We start from the raw sequence: 27,281 nt of genomic DNA, 5'->3' as shown, positions 1-27,281 counted from the left end.
GCTTCATTGTTCGAGACTTTGAACCGGAGCTTGAATGCTAAAGGGATGCGGGAATCGTCAGGCGCTATAAGCAACACCCCTATCCCATACCCGTACTGGTTTGACGCTCCGTCAAAGTACATCGTCCAAGTTTCATCTTCGATGTGCAGAATGGCTTCATCTGGGAATAGGTACTCAACCGCTTCATCCCCCTCAACCGGGTGGTCGGCAAGGAACTCTGCTACCGCTCTTCCTTTTACTGACTTGCGCGTTACATACTTCAAATCAAATTCGGAGAGCAACAGCAGCCAACGAGCTAGCCTACCCATAAGTGCTGGTTTCTCGAAAAGATATTTGATGGGATCCAAACGTGAAACCAACATTACAGAGTGAGCTAACAGGTAGTACCGCAGCTTCCTGGTAGCCCATACCAAGGCCAAACAAGCCTTCTCCAGCGGTGTATAGCGGGTCTCGTAATCCAGCATCTTTTTGCTCAGATAGTAGATGGCCCTTTCCACTTTGTCTTCTGACTCCTGCGCGAGCATGCAGCCCATGGTAGTCTCAGTTACCGAAAGGTACAATATCAACGGTCTCCCCGGCTCTGGTGGTGACAACACAGGCGGGTTCTGTAGATACTCTTTGATCTGTTCAAAAGCTGCTTGGCATCGGCCGTCCCATTGGAACTTCTTTCCTTTCTTCAAGAGGCCAAAAAGTGGTTCACAAGTCAAGGTTAATTTAGAAATAAACCGTCTTATGAATTGCACTTTACCCAGAAAGCCTTGCACTTCCTTTTCAGTCCTTGGTGGTGGCATTTCTAAGATGGCCTTGATTTTGGAAGGGTCGACCTCGATGCCCCTTTGTGTAATCAGAAACCCTAGCATTTTTCCCGTTGTAACACCAAACGTGCACTTCTGGGGATTCAATCGCAGCCGAAACTCTCTGATCCTTTGAAAGAATTTTTCTAAGGCGGTGTAGTGGCCTTCTCTTTCTTTGGACTTGACAATCATGTCGTCCACATACACCTCGACCTCTTTATGGATCATATCATGCAATATTGTAGTTGCTGCCCGTTGATAAGTAGCTCCAGCATTCTTCAACCCAAATGGCATCACTCTATAACAATATGTACCCCACGGGGTAGTGAATGCAGTCTTCTCTCGGTCTTCGGGTGCCATTACTATCTGATTATAGCCTGAGAAACCATCCATAAACGAAAGCAAGGCGTGTCCTGCCGTGAAATCCACCAATTCCTCAATGTGTGGCAAGGGAAAGTCGTCCTTCGGACTGGCCCTGTTCAAATCTCTGAAGTCTACACAGACCCGAATTCTGCCATCCTTCTTTGGCACCGGAACAATGTTGGCCAACCAAGTTGGATATTCGGATACCAGCAGGAACCCTGCGTCAATTTGCTTGGTGACTTCTTCCTTAATTTTGAGAGCCCAGTCCGGGCGGATCCTTCTGAGTTTTTGTTTGACAGGTCGGGCCTCGGGGTCAAGAGGGATCCGGTGCTGTACGATCTCAGGATCGATTCCAGGCATGTCTTCGTAGGACCACGCGAAAACATCTTTGAAATCTTTTAATAAAGTGACTAAGCGCTCGCGTTCCTCCGAAGACAACGTGGACCTGATCTGGACCAGCCGCGGGTCCTTCTCAGTACCAACATTCACGGTAGTGATTTCATCCATTAAGGGTTTAACAAATCTTTCCTGCTCTTGATCAATTAGCCGTTGCAAAACCGGAGGAATTTCTCCCTCGTTGTTTTCATCAAAATTTTGAAAATCTTGATTTAAGCAATAAATCAAAGGCACAGAAAAATACTCAGAAACCACATCCACATCATTCTCATTAAATATTTCCAAGCTGTCGGATTCCTCTGTTACAACAGACTCAAAAGAAAATGAAAATGACGACCTAGACAGGACTGTGGCATTCGGGTTATCACCCCCAGGAATACCGGACTCAGACTCAGCCGAGCTGGAACCTGATTCCGACGCACAAGATTCGGTGGAATCAGATTCCGGCTCACTACCTGACCCGAAGCTGCTAGATAAAAAGCCTTCTTCATATTGCCAGATGAGAGAAGGTGCGATAGATGCATCCAAGATCGGCGCTGGAAAACCCGCAGCTATTTCATCTCCAATCATGGAAACCGAAGAGTTATCCCCCAAGCACTCTTGGTCGATCGGAGGATCTGAAAGTAGACAAGCCAGTGCTACTCCCATTTCAAGCTCGGTGCTCTCAGAATCTACTGCTTTACACTGCTCAACCTCAATTGGTGGGTCTGTCTGCGCTTCGGCAACGCCATCCCCAGGTAATTGTAAGTCGAAGAAGATTTCGAAACCAGGCACGCGCTTCCTCTCCGCGTTCAGCCATGGTTCTGGGAAGCCGCAGAATGGAAAGTCTTCCCCCTCCCGGACGAAGCGTCCATTTAGGGTACCCCAGATGGGCCTATGCATTAACTCAAATGGCTTCCCAGCCTTCTTTGCTCTGGCTTTTCCGGCCATTTCTTTCCCCTTCCTCACCCAGTCCTCTTTGGTGGGCAGATAACCCAATCCAAAGGTGTGAGGGTTGTGTGGCACTTCGGCCGATGCCGCGACGCCTTTCCGGCCGCTTCTTCCTAATCCCATTCCGGGGATATGTTGTAGCTTGTTCATGAGGTAGACAGATTGAGCACTGACGTACATACCCTCATTCACAGCCATGACATTCTGCACCACTTGAGCCTCGGCCAAAGTGAACCCCGATAAAAACACATCCTCCGTGCCGTGCTCGATCTCCAAGACAGGTGTGGACACTTCCAGCGGCGGATGGATTGATGAATTCCCAAAAACGATCGCTACCCCTTTCCTGTGAGGGTACTTTAGCATCTGATGTAGAGTGGAAGAGACTGCCTTGACCTGGTGCAACCACGGTCGCCCTAAAAGTAGGTTAAAGGTTGCGGGAACGTCCAAGATGTGAAATTCAATGCTGTGTTGTCCTGGACCAACCTTGGTTTGAATTTTAACAGTCCCCATCACTTCTCTGCTTGTATTGTCGTATGCTCTGATCACTTGAGTAGTTGGGATGAAGTCCACGGGCTTCAACCCGATTGCATATGCCGTTCTGGTCGGGCAGACATTAATCGCAGACTCGGTATCAACAAGTACCACCGGTATCCACTTATCTCTACATTCCACAGAAATATAGAGAGGTTTGTTATGATTTGTGCCCTCAGGCGGTAGTTCCTTGTCCGAAAAGGTTAATGCCGGGGAACCTCCTCCCGGAAAAACCAGCCCAACCAGTTGTTCAGGCGTGGTGTCTATGGAGAGTTTGGACTTGTCCATAGCAGACAGGATAGCTTCCCTATGTACTCGTGATGCCATTAGCAGTCCCCAGATGGAGATGTCTGCTTGTATCTTTTTTAACTGTTTCAGCACAGCTTCCTCTTCAATCTGCTTCTCCTTCTGTTTCTCCGCTTCTCTATCCTTCCCGGATGCCTCGGGTTGGTCCAGGTGTGGGGGTTTGAAGTACAGTCCACTTCTCGTCATATGGTCAACCTCATCGAGGTACCAAGTGTCATCCGGTTGATTATTTCCCCAGTCTTCATCCGTGTGGGCAAGACATAAGTCATCGTCTTCCCACCACATTCCGTCGGCAGCCAACAGACACCTGTCTGGCTCCGGTTCAGTTGCACTCGCAGTACTCTCTGTCCACATGCTCGCAGCATTCTCTATCTTCGTGCACACAGCACTTTCAGTCCCCTCAGGGCCCTTAGCTTTCCTAATTCTCTTGGCATCCTCAAAATTTTCTCGTTCCAGCTGCATCAGTACAGCTGGTTGTTCAACAATTCCCGTATCCATAATGCCCAAGTCTCGAGCGGAATCCTTAGCACCGACGCTCTCCGGCGATACAACTTGACTTCCGGCCATTCCGGCCACAGTTGATACTCCTGCCCCTGCCGGGCTCTGTTCTGGTTGGGCTTCCCCCACTTCATCTGGTTGATCCTCGAGCCATCCAGTGGCCTCCGCCGATTCCTCATAGTCGAACCAGTTGATTGACGCATCCCCCGGTTCCTGGTCATCGAAAAATTGCAGGTTGGCAAAGTCTTCCTCTACGGCTGTCAGATCATCTGCCCCTAGCCCAGATCCATCCCCTCGGATCATGCACAGCTCTCCTGTCTCTGGCAATTCTATACCTAGCCCAATTCGGCTCGTTGATAGGATGTACTCGCTTGGATCATAGGCTCCCCCAGCAAAACTCTGTCCAGTCCCAAATTCAACAATCTCATTCTCTCCCGAAATCTGCCCTGCCCCATCTTCGACGGTCACCACCGTCGGTTCTGGTTGGGTTTTGGAGATGTCCACCATGCACAAGAAGTCAGTGCAATCGGGGAGGAACACCTCCGGCTTGGGTAGGTGGGATGGGGTGATATAGATACTGGGATCGTAAGATGCGACCCCAGTTTGGATAAAATTGATTCTGTTGGGAGGGGGAGCTTGGTTATGTGGTGGGAGAGGGTTGGTTGTGACATTGGGTTTATTGGGAGGCGCGATCACCTGTTTGTCGATAAGATCTTGGATCTCATGACGCAATCTGAAACAACGGTCAGTGTCGTGACCGTGTTGTTGGTGATACGCACAGTACTTTGCTGGGTCATGAGAGGGAGGGAGTGGATTCGGTAGTGGCTTCGGCTCCAGGGGTTTCAAATGCTTTTTCCTGATCAATACTCCTAGAGCTTTGGACAGGGGTATATATAATGGGGTGAAGGTTCTTTGGCCTCGAGGTTGGAATCTGGTGGTTTGTGTGTTGCTTCTGGACGCGCCGGAGAAGGGTGTGGCAGCCATGGGCCTTGGAGGGGGAGGGGGAGTGGTGGTGACCATACTGACTTCTGAGGCTCTTGTATTTGCAGCGCCACTCGGGCCCGCATTGTTGTTATAGTTGAAAGTCCTCCTCGGTTGTTCCCTATCGTGGTCAAACAGACCTTGTTTCATTGCATCTTCGATTTGCACCCCCATCTCGTGTAAATCTGAGAAAGTAGGAAAGGGGATTACAATAATTCTCTGCATAAACTTTGGGTGGAGATTGCGCACAATCATTCGGATTTGGTCCTTATCCGTGGGCCTTAGAGTCATCATTGACGCCTTTGCCCTCCATCGGATTACAAAGTCCGAGAAAGTTTCCTTGGGCTCTTGCCTTGTCGTTTCAAGATCACGAGTTGTAATCTCGATCTGAGTGTTGTACGAATATTGCGCGACAAAGGCCTCAGCCATTTCATCCCAATTCTTCTTCACTTCATCCTCTAACTTTGCGTACCAGTGGGCGGCCACACCCGACAGGGTTCGGCCGAATAATGAAAGCTTCTGTGGTCGCGTTAGGCCCATTGGCTGCAAGATGTCTGAGAACAGTCGGAGATGGACCATGGGGTCCCCGGACCCGTCAAAGCGGTCAATTTGAGGCATTTTGAACCTATCGGGCAATGTTACGGCCACGTCGGTATATCCATCCTCGATATCCGGGATAGCCTTGACCCCCTGGGATTTCTTCAAGAGCTTCTCAAGCTTGCTCAATTTCAGAGCTGTATGATCAATCTCGAACTCGAAGGGAGAGTCCGGGTGATTGGGTGTATGGGCCTTGGACAGTTGTGGCGGAAGCGGGGGCAGAGCTGGCCCCGTTGGAAGATTCGTGTCCTCTTGTAAGTTTTGGAGATTTGGCACGGCGTTCTGGGTGTTTGGCGGAGCGTTCTGAACAGTAGGTGTTTGCTCAGGTAATGGAGCCCCTGCCGGAGGAGGAATTTGGTGTGAAGCAGATGCCGCATTCTGCTGTTGCAGTCTGGTGATTAGTTCGGCCTGTTGGGCCATGATCGCGGCCTGCTGTTTGGAGAACTCCGTTTGTCGGGCGGCATCATCATGCATCTGTCTTATGCTCTCCTGCATCTGGCGCATTAGAGCCTCCATCCCTGATGTATTTGCTGATCCATCTGACTAACTGGTATGTCTATTTCTACAGCAGTAATTGAGACCTCAGTCCTATAGTCCTCTGATGAAGTAACCCACTGCTCTGACAACCTCTGTTCTGACACACTGCGCCTTTTCGGCTTTCTTTTGGTAACGGGGGGTAGAGAATGGAACACTGGCTGTCCATCGATTAGATCCTCAGATCGATTGAGTCGACGACCTCGTGTCCAAAGTGCTTGGGGAATGCCTGCTGGGTTGGAAGCAATTGTGCTAGAACTGACCTAGCAAAAGATAAATAAAGCGAAAAGGAAATAAATAAATAGTTAAACGGACAGTATAACAGCTTAAAATAAAATGCATGACACACAGCCGGGCATAACAACACACAGTCAATAAGCTGAATACACACTGTCCTCAAACACTGATTATTATCCCTGTATCACTGTCCCCTAAAACAGAATCTGATACCCGCAGATAACTAATTCTCAAATACTGGCTGATGCCTACAGGCCTGATACCCATAATACTGAACTGATGCCCGCAGGCCTGATGCCTAAACTCATATACTGAACTGATGCCCGCAGGCTTGATGCTGACAATACTGAACTGATGCCCGCAGGCCTGATGCCCAAACTCATATACTAATACATGCATTCCTGTAGAGACGCACTCTAAAGCACATAACAGATAAGTGAGAGCCAAAACACCCCTATGTTGGGGTAGGGTTTCCTTGTCCTATTTCGTCAGGAGCTAGGGTTTCACTACGCACGCAGCGGTTTCAAACAACCTATAAACGGGTAAGCAACCTGTCCTAGTTTGGAATGGTCTCTATGGATCCGAATATGCACTAGGTCGAATGGTCAAAGAGGGTGCCCCGGTAAAACCGGGGTTTGTGTTCCCATGCTGGCAGAGCCCACAACCGGTCAGCCTTATGGTCATGCCTTGACAAGACAAGCCTCCGGCAAACCGTTCAGGAATAGCAGATGGCAAACACGGTGTCCTAGGCGCACCAATGCAAATGCAATGCAAAGAAACACACAAGTGTAATAAAAAACAGATATCATGAGTTCGAGTCAAGTTCTCTAAATCCCCAGCAGAGTCGCCAGAAACTGTAACAAGCCCGCGGGGGACCTCGCTACAGCTCGGACTCGATTTGCGTCACGGTTCTAAGTCTGAACCAAATAGTCCAAATCCGGCAAATCGTTTTGAGAAAAACAAATTTTTGAAAGAAGTGCCAAACATGGACTGCTTTGCCAGATACAGAGTCGCCACCTAAATATTTTATTTTGGGAAATTTAGGAAACCCTGACTCGGTGCCAAAGGCCACGTGTCCGTCATCACCAAAGTTGCCTCGGCTCGGGAACTTGGGTACGATTGGGGAAGGTCACTTCGTGAGCACCCCCGCTCGCCCGGTCAGAGACCGGCCTCTACTAACCATGATATCTATTTTTGAAAACATTGTATGTTCTTATTCCGGTTATTAGCCTAGATTACTATGTGATGCGTACAGCATACAAGTATAGACTGGGTCGCCTGAATTGGAACAAAACATTTCATGTTCGTTTGTTTGAAAATGGTTTGGTGGTGCTACCCGCAAGTAGGCTAAGACGTGGATTTGCCACCCTCAGGTGGGCTTAGAAAACATGATTTTGCCACTATCTAGTGGGCTTAAAACTCACAGTTGATGAATTGCTCCAATCCAAATAACCCAACCTTCACCCACAGGCATTCAAGCAGTTATATCACATAAGCATATAGCCTCATGGTAAGCATGCTATTCATGGCAGTCACTAACACGCATGCAAGGATGCTAAAGCATAAAACTTACCGAGTACTCCAAGCCAAAACAGAAACTAATTAGAAATCCATGCATGATCCTAATTATACAGAAATGCCTAATGCAACACATGCAAAAGTGCAACTATAGCAGGCTCGGCTATTCTAAACATGGCATATGAAATGCTACAACTATCATGTATTCAATTTGGAATTGAAAATACAATGCAGTTAGTATGATGCGCCGAGCCCGGTGCATGCAATACAGATGAATGAATGCAAACATGCTGTCATACTGTATGCTAATTGAAATATGCCCTAATCTAACCATCATAAGCGGATAAATAAAAGGGAGAAAGACGTGGGGTTGGAAGACATACAACACACACACGCACACTTATTACAGTTATGCCCTCGCGCAGAGGGTCCGAATAAATAATACAGTCCCAAATGAAAGAATAGTACAGTCCAAATATTACAGTCCGAAAAATATACAAATTCCTACTTAATTAACAAATTAACTAAGAAAGCTGTAAAACTGGCGTGCAAGCCAGGGACTGCCTCGCTTCTGATGAATGATGTATGTTAGGCTGCTTTGCGCGGAAATCCACCGGGATGTCCCAATTAGCCTCTGTTTAGCAGTTATTCTTGGAAAGCGTGCCAGACTCTGAAAAATTGCTGATTCTTTATTTTGCTGCAACAGAGAGCAGGAAAGGGGCATGGCAATGTATTTTCACAGATATATGCATGCCTCGATCCTCGTGCCACTAATCACGCATATCGAGGCATGATGGCCGAGGAGTCGAATTGCACAATTTAATATGTGATGAATGCACATGAAAACACAACAAGACCTAACTCCATCATGGATGATCCGGAGTGTCGGTGACTGAGGAACTGAGATACGTTCCGTCACTCGGAGTACGGAACATACCTCGTTTCCCGTGCCCAGGCTAACTCCTATCCCGAACACGATGCAATATGCATGATATGCATGAATGCAACTAAGATACAGCCTAGCATGCACAATGCTATGAAAATAAGATGTCTCGAAATGCGTACACATGGGCACGCAAACCGAGAAAAATGACTGAATGCGATCTAAGATACAACCTAGTATGCACTATGCTTGTAAAAATGAGATGCCTCGAAATGCGTGCACACGGGCACGCAAACCGAGAAAATGACATACGCAATACAGATGACATGGAAATATGATATGAGCTTACACTAACATGAGAGAGCCTCAGCCACACTCACATAAGAGGCCGATAGATGAAAATGAAGTGCCTCGAAATGCGTGCACACGGGCACGCAAACCGAGGCAATGGTATACGCAATGCAATGGCATGGAAATGTTATATAGAATGCAACATGGACTTATACTAACATGAGAGAGCCTCAGCCACACTCATATAAGAAGCCGATGGATGAAAATGAAGTGCCTCGAAATGCGTGCACACGGGCACGCAAACCGAGGCAATGGCATACGCAATGCAATGGCATGGAAAATGATATGCAAGCATGCTAATGGATTTTCAGCAATAAAATGTGGGGGGAAAACAGCCCCGAAATGAGGCGAAAACACACCCGATGCATGGAATCTCTCCCGAAATGCAAATTAGGCGCATAGAATGAACTACAGCTATACAAAGCATGCATAATTGGTACACGAGATGAAAAGACAGAAGCAAGGCAGCCTCAAAATAAGCATTTTTACAGTACAAATCATGGCCAAACAGCAAGCAAAGATAGGGCAACAATGGCATGCAAAAAAATGGCCCTAAACATGAGATTATGAAGCAACTCACAGCTGCTAACTCCAAATAGGTTAGGGCCCTTCAACAACATTGAAGAGGGGCAAAAAATAAGCCACTTTACAGAACTGTAAAAACCCTAAAAACAAACATAGATATGGCTAAGCTCTTATGCAAGAAAAAGGGCCAAAAGGTGGCCAAAGAGGCAAGTGGTATATGAAAAGCCCAAACAGAAAAATTCCCTTCTACAACATTGAAGAGGGACCAAAAATATGCACATTTACAGAACTGTAAAAACCCCAAAACAGTATACAAACATGCTAGAAATGCAATGCAAAATGAGGCTCAAAAGTGGCTATAACACAAAGTATACAAAATATTCATCAAATAACCAAAGACCCTTAATGAAACATGAATAATGGGCCAAAATAAGACTATTTTTAGTTCTATAAAATGACCAAAAACCGAAGCATGATAGGCTGCCAAAACATGCAAGAAAAGGGGACCAAGGAGGGATATAACATGAAGTAGCATATAGAGGTCCCAAACCATGAAAGGCCATTAATAAAACATGAAGAATGGACCAAAATACGACTATTTTCAGTGCTGTAAAATGACCAAAAATGGAAGCATAATAGGCTGCCAAAGCATGCAAGAATGGAACCCAAAAGAGAATATAAAGGCAAGTATAGCATGGAGGTCCCAAACCATGAAAGGCCCTTAATAAAACATGAAGAATGGACCAAAATAAGACTATTTTTAGTACTGTAAAAAGGCCAAAAACCGAAGCATAATAGGCTGCCAAAGCATGCAAGAAAATAGCATTTAAGGAAGATATTGAAGCAAGTGCAAGATGGGGGGCTCAAACAGGGTTGAGCCCTTAAGAAAAAGTGAAAAAGAGCTCAAAAGAAGGCCACTTTCAGTTATGGCTGGAGCTCAAAGCAAAAATAATATATGGTTAAGAAATGTTGGAAAAATAAGCTCAAAAAGGGGGAAATGGCAACTCACCCTTGTAGACCAATATTTGGTTGCTTCTTGGACCAAGTTGCAGCACCTTTAGCCTCTGAGAAGCCCTCCTTGTTGCTGGAAATGGAGTGGTGGTGATGGTGTTAGGTGGTAGTGAAGAAAAGGGGATGAAACTTGGGTGTTTTAGGGTAGAAATGAGAGAAGGAGAGGGGATCTAATGCAAGAAGCTTAATGGAATTTTTTGTAACCTCTCATACAAATGCTGGCCCCTGGTTATATGGAACAAAAAGAGGGTGTAAAGGTGGGGAAAAGGTGGGGGAAAAGGAGGCAAGTTTTCCCCCAAAAAATATCCCCCGGATTGAGATATTTTCTAGGGGATACAGCTATACAGCTGTAAAGTGTGTTTTGTGAGGAACATGGCCGGCTGGTTTTTGGACTTGCAGGTGGCCGGCCGGCCACCCCCCCTAGCCGGCCGGCTAGGGGTCAAAAGGGTCAAGTTCAGTTAGTGGCCGGCCACCACAAAAAGATGGCCTCCCAGGTCCCCTAATCACAACCCTGTGGTTCGAATTTGGAAACTCTAAAACAGGAGGGAGAACAAGCCATTTTTAGGAGGGGTTCAAAAGGTTCAATTGGATTTTCTGGCCGGCCATGAACTTTTAGGGTCCTCCCATGTGTGTACATCACAAATATGTGGTTCAAAGTTCAAGAAAGTGGCCCAAGGGTGTTCAACATTGGCTCGGAAGGAGGGGTTCAAAAGGTTCAATTGGATTTTCTGGCCGGCCATGAACTTTTAGGGTCCTCCCATGTGTGTACATCACAAATATGTGGTTCAAAGTTCAAGAAAAAGGGCCCAGGTTGTTCAACATTAGCTCGGAAGTGAGAAAAACGGGCGTCGGAGGGCGCCGGAGGAGCAAAAACTGGTTTTTGAAACAATTGTCGGCCTCCCACCCTTCTACGGCCTTCTCGGTGATAAAACAGAGGTACCTGCCAAAAATGAACAAAAAACGATGCAAAACGAATGCTCGGGGGCCAAAACGCGCAGTTCGAGGCCCCGAAAATTGCCAAGTAAGCACCGAACGTGGCATTCGGGCACGAAGTGGGTCTCTCAGACCCTAATGTCCCTCAAAAGGGAGTAAATAAGAAGTATGCCGAAAATCAGGGCAAACGGAGATGGTTAGGCGGTCCCGAACCGAGGCACATGGCCAACGGTCCCGAAAAACCGGAAACCGGGCTCCGAAATGGGCAAAATGGCCTACGGCCACCAAATGTAGCCCACGGCCACTGAGAGATGGTCTACGGGACCTCTCCCTCCCCTCAGGAAAAGAAACAGTGAAAACCGAGCCTGGTTCGCAAACTGAGGCAAAGCACAAAAGAGGGTTCGGAAGTTCGGAGGTAGGGCTCACGGCCGCGACTCTGAAACTTCTGAACGAGCACATTATGTAATATCACCAAGCACTCAATCGGTGACGTCTGAGTCTTAAAGTCGCTCAAAAATGGGGTGTCTACAGCGGGGATATGAGAATAATATTAGTATAGTATATATTATTATGTAAATATTTTAGATTGCATTAGGTTGTGTGAGTATTTTGGTTTTGGTTTATTCTTGTTTCCTGTTTAGGATTGGTTTAGGTTTGCTATATATTTCAGATATACACATTGTATTGATACACAATTGAATATACAGTTTCATTTAGAAAACTTACAATCAAATGCTCCTCCCTCTTCTTATACATAATATTGGCCACCACCAGATCAGAAGCCAACGCAAAATCTAAAATACACTCTTCAGCCTCATTTCTATCATCAAAACCATATCCACCATGCACCCTCTCATAACCTAGTTTATCTATTCCTACATGGCTGTTGAAGTCTCCACCTATAACTAGGTTCTCTCTTACGGGTATCTCTTGTAATATCTCATCCATTTGCTCCCAAAAATCCCTCTTAGTCTGATCATCCAAGCCTACTTGAGGGGCGTATGCACTAATAACATTCACTATATTCCCTCCAATAACTAGTTTAACTAAGATAATCATATCACATTTCCTAATGAGTGCAACTACATTTTCCACAAGACCCTTGGCAACTATTATTTCTACCCCATTCCTGTGTCTATACTTGCCACTATAATACAGTTTAAAACTGGTATCCTCAATTTTCCTAACTTTCTCACCCATCCACTTAGTTTCCTTATACTTTTAATTGGCTCAATTATGACCCTTAATTTTAGATTTTGTGTCAGTTTGGTCCAATCAATAATGCCGTTAGTGTTTTTGATAGAAAATTATCACTGAATTGATTAAGCTTAACTCACTAAGTTGAGTTTTGTCCTTAAAACATGACATATGCCACTTATGTTTGTATTTTACAAAAAAAAAATGTTAGGAGTTGTAATCAATTTGACTGAATCAAGACAAAATTATAAATTCAATGTCAAAATCGAGCCAATTGAAATTACATAAAATGACACAAGAACCAAAATAGAGGGACTACCGTCATAATTTACCCAGGAAAAAAAAAATTCCCTAAAGAATGAATAGATCATGTTCTTCTATCCTATCATTGGCCTCCCGTCTCAAAGAAATATCATTAAGAATGGACAACAGAGAAACTAACTCAAACGTTTCTTAATCATTAAGATTTCTAGAAAAGCTGAAGTTCCATGTGACAGAAAAAGAATAGGACGAAATCATAGAAGCATTGGAAGCAACACGAGACAAAATAACCATGCAAGCAAGGAAATAAAATAGCAAAATAAGTCTCTCCCTTCTAAACATCTTTCCAAAAACAAATAAAGTCCATATTACCCACAACAATACCAAAATGTCTAGGAAAAAAATGTTAGGATGTGTTAGGATATTTCTTATTTTATTCTCATTCAGTCTCTTTATTTGCTGTAATGGGCCTTTATTTAGGCCTTAACTAATGTTTATGATTTAATATAAAAGGGTATGATAAACCACTCATACCCTAACTTTTTTCTCTTCTAAACTTAACATGGTATCAGAGCAGAACTAGAAGACGAAAAAAAAAAGAAAAAAAAAACGTAGCCATACCACCTCAGCCCGAAAGCCCCAGGCAAAGCCACAGCACCACCACCTTGTTCCGACAGCCCCAGTCGAAGGCACCTAGGGTTCCGACAGCCCAGTCGGAGTCACAACTCCAGTCGAAGACACAGGCGCAACCCCTAGGGCTTCACCAGCTCCTTAGGGCTCGTCGACGCCTTCCTGCTCTACCCCTGGTCTGTTGTGGCTTGGAGCCCTGTGTTGGCTTGGAGCCCTGTGGTCTGTCTTCGTCGACATCTCTCTCTCGGTCTCTACATATAACTCTTTCGTCTTCATCTCTCTCTCTCTCTCTGTCTTCGTAGTATGTAAGTTTCACTCTGTCTCTCCGTATGTAACTCCTCTTCTTAATCTTTCTCTGAAGGTCTTCTAAATTTAAAAAAACAAAAAAAAAAAAAAAAAAAAACAAAAACAAAAACAAAAACAAAAAAAAATAAAAAATAAAAAATAATGTTCTCTTAAATTTATTTTTAACTTCATTATTATATTCTCCCATCTTTCGGGTTTGTGATTCACTCTGGGTGTGTTTGTGAGGGTTCCATTGCGACATCTTTATGGCTGAATTGACTGGTGAGTTTATTACTTCGCAGCCTGCTACATAGGGCGCGAGTCCTGTTTTGACTACTTCAATGACCGATTCTCTCCACCCTGGCCAGAAAATCACCACCTCTCTCTTTAATGGTCAGAACTATCTAACGTGGTCGCAGAGTTTGACTATATTTTTGAAGAGCAAAGGGAAGATGGGATATGTTGATGGGTGTGTTCAGGCTCTCAGTGTCACCGATACAGGTTATGATCAGTGGGAGATTACCAATTCTCTTATCATGGGTTGGTTGATACACTCTATGGTTCCAGAGATCGGTGAGGGCTACTTGTCTATGGACACAGCACAGGATATTTGGGAGGCTGTGGCCACTACGTATTCCCACAGAGGTAATTTCTCACAGACTTTTAAGTTGCGACGCTCTATTAACTGGTCCGTTCAGGGTGAGATGACTATTCTCCAGTATTTTACTTTCCTTAGCAATGGGTGAAAGTGACTTGATCATCTTCAAGACTATAAGCCTGTCTGTCTCGCAAATTCTGCTGGTTACCGGAAATTTGTTGAACAAGTGCGGGTCTTCAAGTTTTTGGAAGGATTGAATGTGGAGTTTGATCTAGTTCGGAGTCGTGTGCTTGGTATGGATACGCTTCCTTCTCTCCAAGAAGCGTTTGCTTATGTGCAGAATGAGGAGCGTCGTCGTTCTACTATGCTTCCGGCTACCTCTTCTGATTGATCTGCCCTAGTTTCTGCCCCCTCTCGAGATGGGGATTGTGATTCTCGTCCTCCTTCTGAGAAGGATACTCTCTTCTGTGATTTTTGTCGTCGCCCTCGCCACACCTGTGAGACTTGTTGGAAGTTGCATAGGCAACCATCTGGAGGCCGTGGAGACCGTTCTGGTTCTCGAGGGGGTCGCTCCGGACAGTCTCGAGGCTGTGGGCCCAATGCTTGAGCCCATCATTCTGATGCAGTTGAGCCACAATCCACAACTCCAGTTGATTTATCTGCTGATATCTCAGGGTTTTCTACTTCTGAGTTGGAGGTTGCTCTTCGCCACTTGCTAGACCATCGGGCCTCTAGTTCATCTTCAGGTAATATTGCCCAGTCAGGTAACTTAGCTTTTTCTACAAGTGCTTTCCTCTCTCATCAAACGTTACCTTGGATTATCAATTCTGGTGCTTCCGACCACATGTCTGGTTCTTTTGATTTGTTCTCTGCGTATACCCATTCTTCAGGGCAGGATAAAGTTCAAATTGCTGATGGTACCATTTCTTCTGTGTCTGGAAAATGTTTAATTCATGCCACTGCTTCTCTTCCTTTATCTTCTGTCCTCCATGTTCCTAATTTTAGTATTAATCTTTTGTCTTTGAGTTGTATTACTCAAGACTTAAATTGTAGTGTGACCTTTTCCCCTGATCATTGTCTGTTTCAGGACCTTATCATGAGGAAGATGATTGGCAATGGTAGACATGAGAATGGTCTCTATATCTTGGATCAAGCAAACAAGCTGGCTCACTCATCCATTTAGTTTTCATCTACCAAGGAAGACATCTGGCTGTGGCATCGTCGTCTTGGACATCCATCTTTTTTGTTACTTAAGCATCTTTTTCCTTCTATTTTTTTGAAAAATAATGTTTATGAGTTTCATTGTGAGTCGTGTCAACTTGGAAAACAACACAGAGCTTCTTTTGCTTCTTCTATTAATAGAAGTTTAGTTCCTTTTTCTTTGATTCATTCTAATGTACGGGATCCCTCTCGTTTTGTGTCTTTAAAGGGTCAAAGATGGTTTGTCACCTTTATTGATGATTGTTCTAGGACCACCTGGGTGTATCTTATGAAGGAAAAATGTGAGGTATTTTCTGTGTATCAAAATTTTCATAAAATGCTTTGCACTCAATTTGGGGCTGTTATCAAAATTCTGCATTCTGATAATGGAGGGAATACATTGATTCTGGCCTTGCTAGTTATTTTGCCACTCATGGTATTATTCATCAAACTTATTGTACCAATACCCCTCAACAGAATGGTGTTGCTGAGCGTAAAAACCGGCATCTTCTTGATATTGCGCGTTGTTTATCCTTTGAAATGCGCATTCCTCGATCCTATTGGGGGGAAGCGGTTCTCACTGCTGCCTTCCTCATCAATCGGCTTCCTACCCAGGTTCTTCATAAACAAACTCCTCTTCAGGTTTTGTTCGGCTTCCAAGCTTCTGCTGCCTTCTTCATTCCTCCAAAAACCTTTCGGTGTGTGTGCTTTGTTCATAACCATTCTCCTACCCGTAGTAAGTTGGATCCTCGGTCTCTTCGGTGTGTCCTCCTGGGTTACTCCATCACTCAAAAGGGCTACAAGGGTTATCATCCCCCTTCTCGCAAATGGTTTGTCTCTATGGATGTGTTTTTCTTTGAATCTCAGTCCTATTTTCTCTCCTCCCTGGTGTCCTCGTCATCTCTTTAGGGGGAGCCTTGGTGTGAAGAGACTCTTGTATCATTACCATCACCATCAGTTATTGTAACTCCTGAGACTATTATTACTGATGACCCAACTCCATCTGAGAATGCTGACTTTCCATCTGTAGTGAAAGACGACAAAGTGTATGTCAGGGACAAGGGTAGACAAAAAGTTACTTGGGTACAAGAGACCAATTCGGATTCTCCATTGCTATCTTCTTCTTCTGATGAGTGTCCAGAATCCTCTCCTTCTGGTGAACCTCCAGGTAACTCATTCTTTCTGATCTAGATGTTCCCATTGCTAAAAGGAAGGGGGTTAGGTCGTGTACTTAACATCCTATTTCTCATTTTGTCTCCTACACTAATTTGTCTTCTTCCTATAAAGTTTTTCTATCTAAGGTTTCTTCTATGAGTCTTCCTTCCAATTTTCAGGATGCTCTTTCTACTCCTGAGTGGAAACATGCCATGATGGAGGAGATGAGAGCTCTTGCTAAAAATGGCACTTGGGAATTGGCTGTGTTACCTAAGGGCAAACGATCTGTTGGATGTAAGTGGGTCTACACTGTAAAGCACAAAGCCGATGGTTCAATTGAACGTTACAAGGCTAGGTTGGTGGCCAAGGGTTTTACTCAGACTTATGGAGTAGATTACCAGGAGACATTTGCACCGGTTGCTAAGATGAATTTTGTCAGAGTCCTTTTTTCCCTTGCTTCTAATCTTGACTGGCCTTTCCATCAATTTAATCTGAGAAATGCTTTCCTCCATGGAGATCTGGCAGAAGAAGTGTACATGGACATTCCCCCAGGCTTTGAGGATGTTAAAACCACAGGAAAGGTGTGCCGGTTACGCAAGTCACTTTATGGCCTTAAGCAGTCTCCTAGGGCTTGGTTTGAGAGGTTTACTCAGGCCATGCTAAGATATGGTTTCAAACAGAGTCAAACTGATCATACTTTGTTTGTGAAACACTCCTCACATGGTAAAACGACAGCCCTCATTGTCTATGTGGATGATATTGTACTCACAGGGAATGATGTTGAGGAGGTTCCTCGGTTAAAGGAGTATTTGGCTAATGAGTTTGAAATCAAAGACTTAGGCAACTTGAAGTACTTTCTAGGCATTGAGGTTGCTCGGTCCAAAGATAGTATCTTCATATGTCAACGAAAGTATGTGCTTGATTTGCTAAAAGAAACGGGAATGCTTGGAAGTAAAGTTTGTGATACACCACTAGAGTCCGGACTGAAGCTTAGTGAGGATCAAGGAGGCGAGCCTGTAGATAGGAGGAGATACCAGAGACTAGTGGGTAAGCTTATTTACTTATCCCATTCGCGGCCTGATATTGCTATTGCAGTGAGTATGGTTAGTCAGTTTATGCATGCTCCACGTGCAACTCACTTAGAGGCGGTTGTGCGGATTCTGAGGTACTTGAAATCTTCTCTGGGAAAGGGTCTTTATTTTTTAAAGCGTGGTCATCTCAGTGTGGAGCCATATACAGATGCTGATTGGGCTAGCTCAGTAACTAATAGAAGATCCACTCTGGGTTTTGTACCTTCGTTGGAGGAAATCTAGTTACTTAGAGAAGCAAGAAACAAAATGTTGCTGTGTGGTCTAGTGCAGAGGCCGAATTCAGAGCTATGGCTCAAGGTGTGTGTGAGCTTTTATGGATTAGATTATTATTGCGGGATTTGGGGATTCATCAGACAGATTCTATGAGGCTATACTGTGAAAATAAGGCCGCCATTAATATAGCCCAAAATCTGGTTCAACATGATCGGACTAAGCATTTAGAGATTGATCGGCATTTTATCAAGGAAAAGCTTACTAGTGGCACTATATGTACGCCTTTCGTGTGGTCTGGGGGTCAATTAGCTGATGTTCTTACCAAAGGATTAGGGATTAAACCATTCCGTGACATTCTCGACAAGCTGGGCATGAGAGATATCTTCGCACCAGCTTGAGGGGGAGTGTTAGAATGTGTTAGGATATTTCTTATTTTATTCTCATTCAGTCTCTTTATTTGCTGTAATGAGCCTTTATTTAGGCCTTAACTTATGTTTATGATTTAATATAAAATGGTATGATAAACCACTCATACCCTAACTTTTTCCTATTCTAAAATTAACAAAAAATAAACTATGAGAATGGATTTCCAAGGAGATCGAGACTTTCCCCGATCCTATTGAGAATCCCATCCATTTAGCTTATCAATGTCTCAAGTTCAAAACCTCCTAGGTGTAAACAATTTCTTGGGACCAGTCTATATAGAGTTTTTGCCATGGCTTTAATTAGGACCCTAACAAGTGGACGGTGGGATTAGTCCCCCAAATTAGTTGGTCCAATTATCTAGATACCGAGTTATATAAAAAAAGAAAAAAAAAATCACATCAGCAATTTAACCTCCATTTCCACAAACAAGCCCGCTCCAACTTTCAATCTTTTAATAAGCTTCCTCTTTTGTATACCTTTTACAATTTTTGAAACAATTTAGGATTATTATGCCCCTCCTTCAACCACTTAATTTTAGCTTTTTGAGCCAAGGAAATTTCTCCCCTAAAAATTGCTTCTTTAAATTGAAATATGAAATGCCTTCTTCCTAATCTAAGCACCATCCTAATGCAATTCATCAAATATGAAATCAAAATTCTTTCATCATGATATACTAGTTCACTAAGTAATGATCAATCAAATGATAAAAGCACAGCAAATCCAACCAAGATAAGAATTTTGAAATCAAGAAGCAAATAACCAAAACATATCACATTAAGCCTTGTGTTCCAGTCAACTCAATACGCAAATGCGAAGAAACAATTACATTTTATAGCAACCACTAGACATCAGTAAATTGCTATACAGGTAAATCATTATTTCAAGCAAATCCACTTTTCTTCATCCACAACATGACAAAACCACATGTATTAGTTTCTTCTCAAAAAAATAGCTCCAAGGCACCACATACTACTGCAATAATTTTGTAACACTTTCATTAGTTTTTGAAATGTAGTGTTTGACAAGGGGGAAAAGGATCCAACAACCAATGACAACCCCTAAAGAGAAAGAATTCGACACATAAAATAATTATAAAATATGAAATATATAGAATGTAAAAGTTCACTCAAACACCATTAAATTTACCATCGATCAAAAATAAAATAATTTGGAGGGCTAGTTTTCTTAAGGTAATATTACAAGATCATGATATTTCCATTGTCACACAACTGATTTTGATAAAATACACAATGGTGTTCATTCAGGTGAGATCGAAATAACAATTTTCATCTAAAAACATAGGGAAGGGAAGCAATGTAAGCATAATGAATCAGAATATAACCTGAGGCAGATTTCGGAAAGGCCCAAATGATTTCCTTTGGGCTTGAACCAATGCCAGGAGGTAACGGTAAGTTTCAATTGCACCCATGGGTATTGACTGGGAAATTTTCAGCTTTGCTTTCATCCTAAGCAGTGGCCCTTGCTCCCATTTTGCAGTCTCATCTAAAGCAGCATCAGTGACCACTTCAGCCTCTGAAAAACGTTGTTGAGTCTGAAAAACGTTGTTGAGCCGACAAAATCAATGCAAGCAATCTCCAACCTTTTAGTATGGATCCACCTGTGGCATCAATGAATTGCTTGGCATACCGCAAAGCAGCATTCAAATTCCAGCGCTCTGCATATTGAACTCCCAGCTCAAAAATCAAGTCAAAATTGTTACGCTCAAGAACAATTGCTTCATCTAATGATTTTAATGCATCAGTCTGAAGACGAGACCTCTCGTGGTCTGAAGAAGAGACTTTGGCTAGCTTCCCCAAACAAAGACCTAACGTGCAAAGACCAACACCTTTTAGATGTTCATTTAGCCCCTGCGCATGCGAAATTGCCCATTGTGCATATCCCACTCCCTCGGCAGCAAGAAGGGCATGCTCGCTGCATATTTTGGCAGCCAACAACAAAGATGTAAGATCATCTGGCTTTTCATGTTTGTGTAGAGACTTCCTCAATAGATTCAAGGCAACCTTGTTTTGTCCAGCTCCACTGTAGCAAAGTGCCATGGCTTTCCAACGGTTAGCACGATGAAATACTCCAGGCATGATCTCTTCAAGTTGTTTCGCTAGAACAGAAGTCTGGCTGCACAGAGATAGAGCAAAAGCAAGGTGCTCCATCACTGACGGATCCCATTTAGTCTTACCTAGGTAAAACTTTCTCATAAGAATCATCAGAAGTAAAATTGCCTCTTCCAGATTGTTTCTAAGTACATATGATCCGTCAATTTGAACAGCTAAACTAGGTGGGCCAACCTCCACTCCACTGTATAGCAAAAAGATAGCAAATCCCTTCTGGATCCTTGCACAGCAGTCATTGTCAAGATTCCATTGACTAAGGAGGCCTCGCCGATAAGCAGACATTGCTTCATGATTGCTGCCATCCAGCTTCCAAAGCTCTGGACGGAGCTCTACGGCACCGCTAACTATCTCTTGCAACTTATTGTCCACTAACACATCAGGAATGCCATGATAAAATATCTTCTCCACCGCATCAAGCACACTTTTACACTCATTAGCAGCCTCTATAAAAACCACATCAAAAGAATGTTTTGTAGATAAACATACACAAAATAAAAGAAAAAAGAAAAAAGGGGGAGCAGGAGAGAAGAACCAAAAGGAAAGTAAATCTCCAAGGAAGCATATAATAAGATAGTGGAAAAGTTCCATACCAGTTACCCTCCCAAGCTTTTGAAGAGACTTGGCTTTTAAATATAAAGCCTCAAGCACCAGGCTAGCAGCTTGCTGTGATGATGAGTGGACGGATTCATTGCTTGGACGACCCTTCTTCGAGGGCAGTTTTTCAGCAAGAGGTTGCAGTTCCTGTACAGCCACTTGGAGATCAATTCCATCAAATGCAGAAAGAGCACCTTCCAAATTTCGCTTTTCGTATTCCATCCTTCCATGAACAATTAGTTCTTCCTGTAGTGATTTCAAAATTTTAAACCATAAAGCGTCACATCTGATACATGTCTTCAAATTTTATAAAGCATGCCATTCACAATTCAAATTTTATGTGAATAAGGCAATACAAAAGATAATAATACCAACAAAGACCATAAAGGAGGGTCTCTCAGTGGTGGTAACAAGTCTTGCCTACATTCGTGTTGGGTGGATTTATGTGGGGCTACCATTCACTATGTAACTCATAACCATTGATCAAAAGAAAATGATTGTGGTTGCATGAGGCCTCACTAATGCTTATAACAATGCAAGTTTTGCCTGCTAACATATCATTTAATCCAAGCATGAGTTGACATCTGTGCACAATTCTAATAATGTCCTTGGTGATTCATTTCATATTTAAGATATCTCATGAGGCTCAATGAAATATAATCTAATATAATAACGACTTTTAATAAATGTAACAAGATGGTGTAGTATTAATTTTCATGAAACTCACAAATTAATAAATAAATAAATAAATACAAAAAAAAAAAAAAGACACACAAAGAACATATGCACTAGGGTAGGTGTATGAAGCGAAGTCTCACATTGCCTGAGTACTAAAGTAATATTAAGCATATAAGCGTGAGAGCACCCTCACCTTAATAGATAGCTTTTGGGGTGAGTTCTACCCAAGACCGTGCAACTTGGTATCAGAGCCAGAGTACTCAAGGATGGGTAGGGTATGTGTCCCTAGCCTGCACGCCGCAAATGCTGCTAAGTGAGCAAGCTAGGCATGAGGGAGGGTGTGAAAGTGAAGTCCCACATCGCTTGAGTACTAATATAATATTAAGTATATAACCGTGAGAGCACCCTCACCTTAATAGGGTTTAAGTTGAAACCAAACCAAACCAAACCAAACTTTAATGCCATAAAAGAGAGAAAACATAGAGAGAGAGAAAGAAGGCAAGAGTGACAAGGCAAGAGACGAATGTGGAAAAGAGTTATGCACGTCTAAATTGTGCCCTACATCTACCCTAAGAAGGTGACATATCCGTGTCGTGTCCGTGTCGAACACCAACACTCTTTGAACACTTCCCCGACACGTGTCCAACACTCTTCAAAACGTGTCCTATTTTTTAAATTTTTTTAAAGACCCGGACACTTGGAGGACACGTGTGTCTATCGCTTAAACACACGTATCTATCGATTAAACATATGTGAAACCAATTATAAGTTTGAACAAAACAACTTAGAATACAATAATAAAACAAAAACTATATAAATTTATAAGAATTAGTGTCATATTGCATTTTTTTATTATATTTGAATAATATATTCATATATATAACATAGAATAAATACATAAAATTATATATTTCATACGTGTCCCCCACGTGTCATGTCCTATATTTTTTTTTAAATTAACGTGTCGGTATATCCATGTCGTATTCGTGTCGTGTCGCATGTCCGTGTCCATGCTTCTTAGCACCTACCTTTCTTCTAGTAATAGACAACTTATTTATGCTTTGTTTGTTTGGGCATAAAACTTTTTCTAACGGAAAACATTTTCTACAAAAAAACTCTTTCCATAAAATGTTTCAAAAACATTTTGGGTAAATTATATTGACACCCCCTGAAGTTTATGCTTATTACAGTTCCCTCCTCACATTTGGGAAATTACACTGACCCCCTTGTCAATGTAATTATTTGACGGTATTAACTTTTAAGCTAGAATGACATATTTACCCTTAACCTTTACATACTTTAAAGGGTAAATTACATTGATACCCCCTCAGGTTTCAATTTAATATGGATCCCCCCCTCACATTTAAGAAAAAAAAAACCTAATTTAATAAAAATAAATATGAAGAAATATAATTAATTTGTAAAAAATTATTTCTAGCCATTCGAAAGATAAAAATTATAATTATTTTTTATTTTTTATTTCTTAACCAAATTAATTTTTAATTTTTTTTAAAAAAATTCCAAAAATCAAACCATACATAGCCTAAGAATCTTTTGATAAGTCATTTCTTACGCTGGTAACTTATTTAATTATTTGTTAATTTTATAACATTTTTACCATCCGAGACCTGTTTGGTAACCATTTCGTTTTCAATTTTCAATTTATATTTACAAAAATTTAAAAAGCTGTCATAAAAACTTGATAATTTTTTTAGTTTATAATTAGTTGTCTCAGTTTGTAAATTTGAGGAAAAAACGTAAATTCAAAAAATGAGTTTACGTTGGTTTTCAAACAGAAATTTAAAAATTTGACTAACAAAAAAAAATTTCAATTAATTATTTTTTTTGAATTAATTATTTTTTTTCAATGAATTTTTTTTTCAACTAATACTAACCGAGGAGGCAATTGATAATGCTACTTTAAACCTTGAGAGGGGATTGTAATTTTTAAAATGTGAAGGGTGTCAATGTAATTTACCTAGTGAGGGCAAAATTAGTATTTAAAAAAATTAAATTGCTGATATCAGCAAAATCTGTTAGTTGGACTTAGCAATCAACTAACTAAGGGAACAATTTGTAATGAAACTTTAAACTTCAGGGAGAGATATAATTTCTAAAAGGTGAGAGAGGAACTGTAATAAACATAATCCTCAAAAAGCGTCGATGTAATTTACCCAAACATTTTCTATGTTTGGTGGTGGTACGACGATGAATCTACAAGACTATTTTATTTATTTATTTATTTATTTATTAGAGAGAGAGACATGCACACATGGAGGAGATCGTGAATTTATTTATTAGAGAGAGAGACATGCACACATGGAGGAGATCGTGAGAAAGGCGCGAAGTAATTTGCTAGAGATGGATTCGGAGTTCCTCTTCTGCCCCTTAATTCTCTCCATTTCCTAAAGTTAATGGGAATTATGTTTTGGCGCCTACTTTGAAATAAATGTGAGGCTAGTACTTCGTTTGTTTTACTTTTTGAATTCAATTTTCCATTTGGTTTTGGATTCGATTGGGAAGCTTTTTGATTTTTTTGATTATTTTAGTCTGGAGTTAAAAAATTTCGTTTAGGAAGAACTTTTGACTTTTTTGACTTTTTTTTTGTGAGAGGAATAATATAATGATTATGGATTTGATGTGATGTTTTGTCTTATCGGACTAAAAAACTTATTTTGTTTTTTGTCGTAAAAATAGCTAGAAAAAGCCTCAAACTTGGCTTCCCAAACGAAGCCTTTGAGTTTTCAAAAATACATTTCAAAATCCATTTGAACCTAAAACTTAAAATCCGAAAACCTATTTACTGTATTTGATTTCAATTTTTTGAATTCAATTTTCAAGAAATTGAGTTTTTTTTTTTTTTTTTTTTTTTTTTGTGTGTGTTTTTTTTTAGTTAATATTTTTAAAATTTTAAGTAATTTTTTTACTTTTTTATATTCATCTTACTTACATATATCTAAAAAGTAAAAATATTTTAAAAAATTCATAAATATACAAGAATACAAAAATATACTAAGGCCTTGTTTGAGAACATGCTATTTTAGTAATTTTTTGACTTTTTGACTAAAATATGAGATAAAAAAAACTAGTATATTTATAATGACTTTTTGATTTTTTACAAACAGATGACTCTTTGGTATAGGTTATAAGCTTTTTGATTTTTTTAGTAACTTTTGACTTTTAAACTAAAACACTCGCATGTCATATGATGCCTAAATTTTTGTTTTTCGTTTTTTTATTTATATTTTTAGTATTTAGTGACTTCTTAAAATATTTTTTTCACAAATATTATACTTTTTAAGTGTATTTATGTTAAGTATATCTAAAAATTTTAAAACATACTTAAATTATAAAAAAAAATCATTGAAAACAAAAAATAAATAAAAAACAAAAAATTTTAATTTTCTAAAAAGTAATTTCAAAAACTCAAACCAAAGGCTTTGTTTGGTAGAGCTTTGAAACTTTAGTTCCAATCATTGGTTCTCACGTGGTGTTTATTTGCAGCTTTCAAAAATTAATTCCAAGCTCACTTTTGAAAACTCGGTCGAAGGCGGGAAAATTTGGGCTAACTATTCGTCCCACTGGACGTCCCACCAATCGTCCAGTCAGTTGACCAGAACAGTGCAATTTTTTTTATTTTTTATTTTGCAATTGACACGTGTTAATTTTTATATATTCACCAAAAAATATTTTTCGAATTTTTTTTATATTTTTTATAGCTTTAATAGAATTTTGAGTTGTGTGTTTGGTTATGAGTTGTAAGTTTTTGTATCAAATATCATATGTCACATCAAAAATTTCCCATTCAATTCAAAACTATTTTCAAAACTTATTCACCAAACAAATTTTTCACACTCAAATCTTAATTCCAAAACTCACAAACTCAAAGCACAACTCTTATTCTCAAATCATATTTAAAAAGTTCTACCAAACGCTATCAAAGGTTTTCTTGAATAGTCCTACCAGCTCTCTTTCCGCTCTTCTTATGTTTAGATATATATATTAGCTACTTATACTTAAACATTAAGCAAAATATGAAGAAATTAAAAATAAATTTAATAAATACATATAACATTAACATTGTATTAATTTTTAAACTGGGTCAAACAATTTTTTTATTTTTATATTTCTCATTATTCAATAATTATATGTATATTCATAAATATGAAATATTTTAAATACATGTAGATTGAGTGGATATAAATTAGAAAAAGTGTTTTTTTTAAATAGTAAGACATAGAATTCAAAAAGAAAAATTTAGCCAACACCCCTCCATTGAACCCTTATTTGGTGAAAATGACGGCCCTATTTATTTGGCTTCATAAACCCTCTAAGGAGGAGGAGCATAATTGAGTTAGGCAAAATAAAAAATATATTTTTTTTTAGACAATATTACCAGAGTAATATGTTACTGTTTACATCAATTGCAACTGTAATAAATTTTTTTCTTAAAAGAATTTCATAGTCTATATAGATCATGTTTGATAGATCTTGATTAGAGAATTCTAAAAATACGAATTTTATTAAAAATCAATATTTAGCTCAAAACTTATATTGTTTTAAAGTTTAATATTTTGATAATAGTGGTATATACTAAATTTTTTAATAATTTCTGTTTATGTTTATTCTTAATATATTAAAATTTTATTAGGAGGGGCTTTGACAAAATCCACCCATCCAAAACAAATTAAACCAACAAGCTTCATGATCAGCCAAATCAAGACTATAGCGATGAAGGAACCTCCTCCATCCAAACAGTACAAACTACTCAACTCAAATACCATCAAAGCGAGACAATGCGCAATTGAATTACCTCCCTTTTAACACATATCACTTCCCATGATCAAAACCTCTGCACCCCTAACTGAGTAGATGCCACCAAGTGGTTGAAGGAAGAAAGCTGCTCTATTGGAGACTGTAAACCTTGAACCACGATATAGAATCACTTTCAACAATGACTTAATGCAGACCCAAATGGCATGCTAACTGGATCGAGTGCAACACAACAAGTGCTTCAAAACAGTCCACTCCTAGTGTAGATGTTAATTTTGTTGGACAATCTTCACTGTATTTAAAAAATAAATTCTGTTTGTATACTTAACAACAAACGAAATACAGAAGAAATAAAAGAAATGAGAGAGATTGTTTGATTACAAAAATCAAACCAGTAAATAAAAATAAATTAATTAATTTTTTTTTATTTTGTTACAAAAACAAAATCAAAATCTGATATAAATAAATAATAAAACAGAAAAATAAATTAACAAATTACTTTATTAATTTCTTGAATAAAGTTTTGATCAAGTCCAGTGTTTAACACTGTGTCCTTAAGACAGATTCGTTTTCTCCATGGTGCTTTCAGATTGTGGATGTCTATCTTCCAAGATAAAATTATCAATAGTGAATTGCAACAACACTATACACTATTCACACAAC

The 27,281-nt window shown here is 40.7% G+C and overlaps 1 pseudogene; it reads right to left on the bottom strand.

The window, feature by feature from the left end:
* LOC145799006 (protein NPG1-like) overlaps positions 1-27,281 on the bottom strand; it is an 84,494-nt pseudogene that overhangs the window by 32,247 nt on the left and 24,966 nt on the right.

The sequence above is a fragment of the Camellia sinensis genome, chromosome 9 (assembly GCF_055761805.1).
Source record: "Camellia sinensis isolate YWXY chromosome 9, ASM5576180v1, whole genome shotgun sequence".
Taxonomy (NCBI): Eukaryota; Viridiplantae; Streptophyta; class Magnoliopsida; order Ericales; family Theaceae; genus Camellia; species Camellia sinensis.
The sequence above is the reverse complement of the archived record's forward strand: the minus strand, read 5'-3'. Positions and strand labels throughout refer to the sequence as shown.